Source organism: Triticum aestivum, chromosome 3A, assembly GCF_018294505.1.
Source record: "Triticum aestivum cultivar Chinese Spring chromosome 3A, IWGSC CS RefSeq v2.1, whole genome shotgun sequence".
Lineage (NCBI taxonomy): Eukaryota > Viridiplantae > Streptophyta > Magnoliopsida > Poales > Poaceae > Triticum > Triticum aestivum.
Genome location: NC_057800.1, coordinates 692,255,956 through 692,266,478, shown reverse-complemented (window position 1 = coordinate 692,266,478; position 10,523 = coordinate 692,255,956).

The window sequence follows — 10,523 nt, the reverse complement described above, 5'->3', positions numbered from 1 at the left end:
GTGGTGGGTCGACAGGGCAAGCGGCGGCGGGTGGCGGGTGCGGCGGCGGGTGGTGGGGGCGGTGGCGGGCGTCGGGGGCTGCTCTGGTCGTCGGGGAGGAGAGAAGGAGCGAAACAGAGAGAGGAAGGGGCGGGGTGGGGCTCGGCCGTTAGTCAGGTTACTTCTTTGCCGACCGCCCACCCTTTGCCATCCGCTTTGTTTTCTCTTTGCCGTCTGCTAGCAGACGGCAAAGAGGGGGGTCGTTAAGTTTTTTCCAATTAGCTCGTTAGTGGGGGCCAACTCTCTCTTTGCCTTCAGCCAGCGGACGGGAAAGAACAGGCTGATGGCAAAGAATGTCTTTGCCATGTCTTTGCCATCAGCCTATTCTTTGCCGTCCGTTTTCTGTAAGCGGACGACAAATACCTTCTTTGCCGTGCGCCAGCGGACGACAAAGAACTGGCAGACGGCAAATAAGCTTATTCCAGTAGTGATTTATACAATATAATTATCTCTTACAATATAATCTCCTAATTATATATGAACTCAGCGTCCACATGGTATTCTTCGTCTTTAGCGATCACGTGGTCAAGGAAGAATGCCGCCAATTCCTCTTGAATTGCTCGCATACGATCTGGTGGTAGGAGCTCATCCCGCATCCGAAAGATCTAATTTGAAGAAGGGAGTCAACACAAATGATGGTAATAAAATAAAATTGTGCATATTATTGTGTACGCACTTCATATTGTTCGTCAGAGTTGCTCTGCTCACAGGTCGTGTGGCGGATGGTCTCGCAAACATAGTATCCACATTAATTATTCTCGGCTTCCTGCCACAACCACTTTACAAGAAATAGAGGTCAATTAATCAAACGGATAAGCAAGCATGCTATAAATGGTATTGATGGAACTAGCATTTGAATCACTAGGAGATACGCGGAACATGCAAGTAGTACTTAATTTCGGGTGTCTAAATTGCAGCTTCTTCGGCAATCCCGGAGCTTTTTTCTTGAATTTTCTCCAAACCCTACCAGACAAAGAAAACAATTACTTGTTATCAGGAAATGAACAAAGTTGTTGATATAGTGCGATAATGATTGATTTAACTTAATTCTCGAGCATTTCAGTCATGTCCGCATACTCCTTAGGATCTTTTCGTCTTGAGTCTAAGACAGTTACTAGTCCCCGCTCAAGCTTAATCTCTAGGAGAATATAGTGGAAGCTGCGCACGCATACATAACTCATCAATTACATTACTATAACCTGGACTAATAAGGGAAACCGAATATGCACAAGACAATAACACTCACTTGAAGTTGTAAGGAAAGAGTATTATATCTTTGTTTTCATTTATTACCAACAATCGTAGCAAGTTGGCCTCGGTATCTTCGGCATGAAATTTAACATCAGTTGCATCTATGAGATTTGTGTTAATGAACCCAATATCACCGATTTGCCTTTTCTTCAATTCGGCGATCTTCAATCTGCATAATATAGTGAGGATAATTAAAAATACATGCAATGAAAGAGCTGACCTATATATAGACTTAATGACATAAATAGTACTACTTACAGACAGTAGCAAGTGACCGTTAATTTATTGAGGGCCATTTGATTGAAAAACTGGAAGACCTCCTCAAATGGAACATGCAACGGATCAATTCCAACGAGGTCATGCTCTTTAACGAACAACGCCAATGTATTTGTCCCCCCAGACTCTCTGCAGGTTTTCATGTACCAATCATGGAATCTTCGCATCATCGTTGTTAGAGATTTTTCATCTTTGATGAGAGGCTTCCTGTACTCATATTTGTGTTCGTCCACCTCCAAGAAATCATAATGTACATCGTCGGTCAGCTAATCTCCAATATTTCTATAACCGGGCACCATCCTCGGATCATTAGCAACGATGTCGCTAGACACCTTGAGCGGGGGGCACGATTGGTCCGCTTGTTTGCCGAGCTGGGCAATTTGTTTCCCAGCTCGTCGTTCCGCTAACCTTTGATCACTGATAGTACTTCCTGACTGCTTCGCTTCGAGAAATGACTTTTCAATAATGCGGTCATAGTTGGCTTTCGGCGGAGACTTTGGTGGTTTCTTCAGGGCAGCCAGAGTGCGCTTCGCTTTCACCGGATCTATCTTCTCCTCCGGAGGTGGATGTTTCTTTGCTTTCACCCCTTCAAACAAGTTCGTCACTTTGGCTCGCACGATATTCGCATTTTCCTCCATGGTCCTCTCATATGGTATCTTCGGCGTAGTCTTCAAAGAAGGACCATATCTGTATTGCCTCCCGCCTCTGACTGTACTGCTAGACGCCGGAGCAGACGGAGCGGCTGCGGCTATCTTCTTTCGTGCATGCTTACGAGGCGGAGGAGAAGGACTACGACGTGAAGGAAATAGGCCCTAGAGGCAATAATAAAGTTATTATTTATTTCCTTATATCATGATAAATGTTTATTATTCATGCTAGAATTGTATTAACCGGAAACATAATACATGTGTGAATACATAGACAAACAGAGTGTCACTAGTATGCCTCTACTTGACTAGCTCGTTAATCAAAGATGGTTATGTTTCCTAACCATGAACAAGGAGTTGTTATTTGATTAACGGGATCACATCATTAAGTGAATGATCTGATTGACATGACCCATTCCATTAGCTTAGCACCCGATCGTTTAGTATGTTGCTATTGCTTTCTTCATGACTTATACATGTTCCTATGACTATGAGATTATGCAACTCCCTTTTGCCGGAGGAACACTTTGTGTGCTACCAAACGTCACAACGTAACTGGGTGATTATAAAGAAGCTCTACAGGTGTCTCCAAAGGTACATGTTGGGTTGGCGTATTTCGAGATTAGGATTTGTCACTCCGATGGTCAGAGAGGTATCTCTGGGCCCTCTCGGTAATGCACATCACTTAAGCCTTGCAAGCATTGCAACTAATGAGTTAGTTGCGGGATGATGTATTACAGCACGAGTAAAGAGACTTGCCGGTAACGAGATTGAACTAGGTATTGGAATACCGACGATCGAATCTTGGGCAAGTAACATACCGATGACAAAAGGAACAACATATGTTTTTATGCGGTCTGACCGATAAAGATCTTCGTAGAATATGTAGGAGCCAATATGGGCATCCAGGTCCCGCTATTGGTTATTGACCGGAGACATGTCTCGGTCATGTCTACATTGTTCTCGAACCCGTAGGGTCCGCACGCTTAAGGTTACGATGACAGTTATATTATGATTTTATGCATTTTGATGTACCGAAGTTTGTTCGGAGTCCCGGATGTGATCACGGACATGACGAGGAGTCTCGAAATGGTCGAGACATAAAGATTGATATATTGGAAGCCTATGTTTGGATATCGGAAGTGTTCCGGGTGAAATCGGGATTTTACCGGAGTACCGGGAGGTTACCTGAACCCCCCGGGAGCGTTATGGGCCATAATGGGCCTTAGTGGAAAAGAGAAGAGGCAGCCCAACATGGGCCGCGCGCCCCTCCCCTCCCTTGGTCTGAATAGGACAAGGAGAGGGGGCCGGCCCCTCTCTCTCTTTTCCTCCCTCCGCGAATCCTATTCCAACTAGGATTGGGGGGGAATCCTACTCCCAGAGGGAGTAGGAATCTCCTGGCGCGCCTCTCCTAGGCCGGCCGCACCCCCCCTTTAGTCCTTTATATACGGAGACAGGGGCACCCCAGAAACAGACAAGTTGATCCACATGATCTTATTCTTAGCCGTGTGCGGCGCCCCCAGCCACCATAGTCCTCGATAATATTGTAGTGGTGCTTAGGCGAAGCCCTGCGACAGTAGTACATCAAGATCGTCACCACGCCGTCGTGCTGACGGAACTCTTCCCCGACACTTTGCTGGATCGGAGTCCGGGGATCGTCATCGAGCTGAACATGTGCTAAAACTCGGAGGCGCCGTAGTTTCGGTACTTGAGCGGTCGGGCCTTGAAGACGTACGACTACATCAACCAAACGCTTCTGTTGTCGATCTACCAAGGGTACGTAGATCACACTCTCCCCTCGTTGCTATGCATCACCATGATCTTGCGTGTGCGTAGGAATTTTTTTGAAATTACTACGTTCCCCAACAGTGGCATCCGAGCCTGGGTTTTATATGTTGATGTTATATGCACGAGTAGAACACAAGTGAGTTGTGGGCGATATAAGTCATACTGCTTACCAGCATGTCATACTTTGGTTCAGCGGTATTGTTGGACGAAGCGGCCCGGACCGACATTACACGTACGCTTACGCGAGACCGGTTCTCCCGACGTGCTTTGCACATAGGTGGCTTGTGGGTGACAGTTTCTCCAACTTTAGTTGAATCGAGTGTGGCTATGCCCGGTCCTTGCGAAGGTTAAAACAACACCAACTTGACAAACTATCGTTGTGGTTTTGATGCGTAGGTAAGATTAGTTCTTGCTTAAGCCCGTAGCAGCCACGTAAAACTTGCAACAACAAAGTAGAGGACGTCTAACTTGTTTTTGCAGGGCATGTTGTGATGTGATATGGTCAAGACATGATGCTGATTTTTATTGTATGAGATGATCATGTTTTGTAACCGAGTTATCGACAACTGGCAGGAGCCATATGGTTGTCATTTTATTGTATGCAATGCAATCGTGATGTAATGCTTTACTTTATCACTAAGCGGTAGCGATAGTCGTGGAAGCACAAGCTTGGCGAGATGACAACGATGCTACGATGGAGATCAAGGTGTCGCGCCGGTGACGATGGTGATCACGATGGTGCTTCAGAGATGGAGATCACAAGCACAAGATGATGTTGGCCATATCATATCACTTATATTGATTGCATGTGATGTTTATCTTTTATGCATCTTATCTTGCTTTGATTGACGGTAGCATTATAAGATGATCTCTCACTAATTATCAAGAAGTGTTCTCCCTGAGTATGCACCGTTGCGAAAGTTCTTCGTGCTGAGACACCACGTGATGATCGGGTGTGATAGGCTCTACGTTCAAATACAACGGGTGCAAAACAGTTGCACATGCGGAATACTTAGGTTATACTTGATGAGCCAAGCATATACAGATATGGCCTCGGAACACGGAGACCGAAAGGTCGAGCGTGAATCATACAGTAGATATGATCAACATAGTGATGTTCACCAATGAAACTACTCCATCTCATGTGATGATCGGACATGGTTTAGTTGATTTGGATCACGTAATCACTTGGAGGATTAGAGGGATGTCTATCTAAGTGGGAGTTCTTTAAGTAAATTAACTGAACTTAAATTTATCATGAAACTTAGTACCTGATAAGTATCTTGCTTGTTTATGCTTGTTTGTAGATAGATGGCTCGTGCTATTGTTCCGTTGAATTTTAATGCGTTCCTTGAGAAAGCAAAGTTGAAAGATGATGGTAGCAATTACACGGACTGGATCCATAACTTGAGGATTATCCTCATTGCTGCACAGAAGAATTACATCCTGGAAGCACCGCTGGGTGCCAGGCCTGCTGCAGGAGCAACGCCGGATGTTATGAACGTCTGGCAGAGTAAAGCTGATGACTACTCAATAGTTCAGTGTGCCATGCTTTACGGCTTAGAATCGGGACTTCAACGACGTTTTGAACGTCATGGAGCATATGAGATGTTCCAGGAGTTGAAGTTAATATTTCAAGCAAATGCCCGGATTGAGAGATATGAAGTCTCCAATAAGTTCTATAGCTGCAAGATGGAGGAGAACAGTTCTGTCAGTGAGCATATACTCAAAATGTCTGGGTATAATAATCACTTGATTCAATTGGGAGTTAAACTTCCAGATGATTACGTCATTGACAGAATTCTCCAATCACTGCCACCAAGCTACAAGAGCTTCGTGATGAACTATAATATGCAAGGGATGAATAAGACTATTCCCGAGCTCTTCGCAATGCTGAAAGCTGCGGAGGTAGAAATCAAGAAGGAGCATCAAGTGTTGATGGTCAGCAAGACCACTAGTCTCAAGAAAAAGGGCAAAGGAAAGAAGAAGGGGAACTTCAAAAGGAACAGCAAGCAAGTTGCTACTCAAGAGAAGAAACCCAAACCTGGACCTAAGCCTGAAACTGAGTGCTTCTATTGCAAGCAGACTGGTCACTGGAAGCGGAACTGCCCTAAGTATTTGGCGGATAAGAAGGATGGCAAGGTGAACAAAGGTATATGTGATATACATGTTATTGATGTGTACCTTACTAATGCTCGCAGTAGCACCTGGGTATTTGATACTGGTTCTGTTGCTAATATTTGCAACTCAAAACAGGGACTACAGATTAAGCGAAGATTGGCTAAGGAAGAGGTGACGATGAGCGTGGGAAACGGTTCCAAAGTCGATGTGATTGCGGTCGGCACGCTACCTCTACATCTACCTTCGGGATTAATGTTAGACCTAAATAATTGTTATTTGGTGCTAGCGTTGAGCATGAACATTATATCTGGATCTTGTTTGATGCGAGACGGTTATTCATTTAAATCAAGAGAATAATGGTTGTTCTATTTATATGAGTAATATCTTTTATGGTCATGCACCCTTGAAGAGTGGTCTATTCTTATTGAATCTCGATAGTAGTAACACACATATTCATAATGTCGAAGCCAAAAGATGCAGAGTTGATAATGATAGTGCAACTTATTTGTGGCACTGCCGTTTAGGTCATATCAGTGTAAAGCGCATGAAGAAACTCCATACTGATGGACTTTTGGAACCACTTGATTATGAATCACTTGGTACTTGTGAACCGTGCCTCATGGGAAAGATGACCAAAACACCGTTCTCCGGTACTATGGAGAGAGCAACAGATTTGTTGGAAATCATACATACAGATGTATGCGGTCTGATGAATATTGAGGCTCGTGGCTGATATCGTTATTTTCTCACCTTCACAGATGACTTAAGCAGATATGGGTATATCTACTTAATGAAACATAAGTCTGAAACGTTTGAAAAGTTCAAAGAATTTCAGAGTGAAGTTGAAAATCATCGTAACAAGAAAATAAAGTTTCTACGATCTGATCGTGGAGGAGAATATTTGAGTTACGAGTTTGGTGTACATTTGAAAAATTGTGGAATAGTTTCGCAACTCACGCCACCCGGAACACCACAACGCAATGGTTTGTCCGAACGTCGTAATCGTACTTTACTAGATATGGTGCGATCTATGATGTCTCTTACTGATTTACCGCTATCGTTTTGGGGATACGCTCTAGAGACGGCCGCATTCACGTTAAATAGGGCACCATCAAAATCCGTTGACGCCGCCTTATGAACTGGGGTTTGGCAAGAAACCAAAGTTGTCATTTCTGAATGTTTGGGGCTGCGATGCTTATGTGAAAAAGCTTCAACCTGATAAGCTCGAACCCAAATCGGAGAAATGTGTCTTCACAGGATATCCAAAGGAGACTATTGGATACACCTTCTATCACAGATCCGAAGGCAAGACTTTTGTTGCTAAGTTCGGAAACTTTCTAGAGAAGGAGTTTCTCTCAAAAGAAGTGAGTGGGAGGAAAGTAGAACTTGACGAGGTAACTGTACCTGCTCCCTTGTTGGAAAGTAGTGCATCACAGAAAACTGTTTCTGTGACACCTACACCAGTGAGTGAGGAAGTTAATGATGATGATCATGAAACTTTAGAACAAGATACTACTGAACCTCGTAGATCAACCAGAGTAAGATCCGCGCCAGATTGGTACGGTAATCCTGTTCTGCAAGTCATGCTACTAGATCATGATGAACCTACGAACTATGAAGAAGCGATGGTGAGCCCAGATTCCGCAAAATGGCTTGAAGCCATGAAATCTGAGATGGGATCCATGTATGAGAACAAAGTGTGGACTTTGGTTGACTTGCCCGATGATCGGCAAGCAACTGAGAATAAATGGATCTTCAAGAATAAGACTGACACTGACGGTAATATTACTGTCTACAAAGCTCGACTTGTCGCAAAAGGTTTTTGGCAAGTTCAAGGGATTGACTACAATGAGACCTTCTCACCCGTAGCGATGCTTAAGTCTGTCCGAATCATGTTAGCAATTGCCGCATTTTATGATTATGAAATTTGGCAGATGGATGTCAAAACTGCATTCCTGAATGGATTTCTGGAAGAAGAGTTGTATATGATGCAACCAGAAGGTTTTGTCGATCCAAAGGGAGCTAACAAAGTGTGCAAGCTCCAGCGATCCATTTATGGACTGGTGCAAGCCTCTCGGAGTTGGAATAAACGTTTTGATAGTGTGATCAAAGCATTTGGTTTTATACAGACTTTTGGAGAAGCCTGTATTTACAAGAAAGTGAGTGGGAGCTCTATAGCATTTCTGATATTATATGTAGATGACATATTACTAATTGGAAATTATATAGAATTTCTGGATAGCATAAAGGGATACTTGAATAAGAGTTTTTCAATGAAAGACCTCGGTGAACCTGCTTACATATTAGGCATTAAGATCTATAGAGATAGATCAAGACGCTTAATTGGACTTTCACAAAGCACATACCTTGACAAAGTTTTGAAGAAGTTCAAAATGGATCAAGCAAAGAAAGGGTTCTTGCCTGTGTTACAAGGTGTGAAGTTGAGTAAGACTCAATGCCCGACCACTGCAGAAGATAGAGAGAATATGAAAGATGTTCCCTATGCTTCATCCATAGGCTCTATCATGTATGCAATGCTGTGTACCAGACCTGATGTGTGCCTTGCTATAAGTCTAGTAGGGAGGTACCAAAGTAATCCAGGAGTGGATCACTGGACAGCGGTCAAGAACATCCTGAAGTACCTGAAAAGTACTAAGGATATGTTTCTCATATATGGAGGTGACAAAGAGCTCATCGTAAATGGTTACTTTGATGCAAGCTTTGACACTGATCCGGACGATTCTAAATCGCAAACCGGATACGTGTTTACATTAAACGGTGGAGCTGTCAGTTGGTGCAGTTCTAAACAAAGCGTCGTGGCGGGATCTACATGTGAAGCGGAGTACATAGCTGCTTCGGAAGCAGCAAATGAAGGAGTCTGGATGAAGGAGTTCATATCCGATCTAGGTGTCATACCTAGTGCATCGGGTCCAATGAAAATGTTTTGTGACAATACTGGTGCAATTGCCTTGGCAAAGGAATCCAGATTTCACAACTGAACCAAGCACATCAAGAGACGCTTCAATTCCATCCGGGATCTAGTCCAGGTGGGAGACATAGAGATTTGCAAGATACATACGGATCTGAATGTTGCAGACCCATTGACTAAGCCTCTTCCATGAGCAAAACATGATCAGCACCAAGGCTCCATGGGTGTTAGAATCATTAGTGTGTAATCTAGATTATTGACTCTAGTGCAAGTGGGAGACTGAAGGAAATATGACCTAGAGGCAATAATAAAGTTATTATTTATTTCCTTATATCATGATAAATGTTTATTATTCATGCTAGAATTGTATTAACCGGAAACATAATACATGTGTGAATACATAGACAAATAGAGTGTCACTAGTATGCCTCTACTTGACTAGCTCGTTAATCAAAGATAGTTATGTTTCCTAACCATGAACAATGAGTTGTTATTTGATTAACGGGATCACATCATTAAGTGAATGATCTGATTGACATGACCCATTCCATTAGCTTAACACCCGATCGTTTAGTATGTTGCTATTGCTTTCTTCATGACTTATACATGTTCCTATGACTATGAGATTATGCAACTCCCGTTTGCCGGAGGAACACTTTGTGTGCTACCAAACGTCACAACGTAACTGGGTGATTATAAAGGAGCTCTACAGGTGTCTCCAAAGGTACACATTGGGTTGGCGTATTTCGAGATTAGGATTTGTCACTCCGATTGTCGGAGAGGTATCCCTGGGCCCTCTCGGTAATGCACATCACTTAAGCCTTGCAAGCATTACAACTAATGAGTTAGTTGCAGGATGATGTATTACAGAACGAGTAAAGAGACTTGCCGGTAACGAGATTGAACTAGGTATTGGAATACCGATGATCGAATCTCGGGCAAGTAACATACCGATGACAAAAGGAACAACGTATGTTGTTATGCGGTCTGACCGATAAAGATCTTCATAGAATATGTAGGAGCCAATATGGGCATCCAGGTCCCGCTATTGGTTATTGACCAGAGACATGTCTCGATCATGTCTACATTGTTCTCGTACCCGTAGGGTCCGCACGCTTAAGGTTACGATGACAATTATATTATGAGTTTATGCATTTTGATGTACCGAAGTTTGTTCGGAGTCCTGGATGTGATCACGGACATGACGAGGAGTCTCGAAATGGTCGAGACATAAAGATTGATATATTGGAAGCCTATGTTTGGATATCGGAAGTGTTCCGTGTGAAATCGGGATTTTACCGGAGTACCGGGAGTTACCGGAACCCCCCGGGAGCGTTATGGGCCATAATGGGCCTTAGTGGAAAAGAGAAGAGGCAGCCCAACATGGTCCGCGCGCCCCCTCCCCTCCCTTGGTCCGAATAGGATAAGGAGAGGGGGCCGTCCCCTCTCTCTCTTTTCCTTCCTCCGCGAAT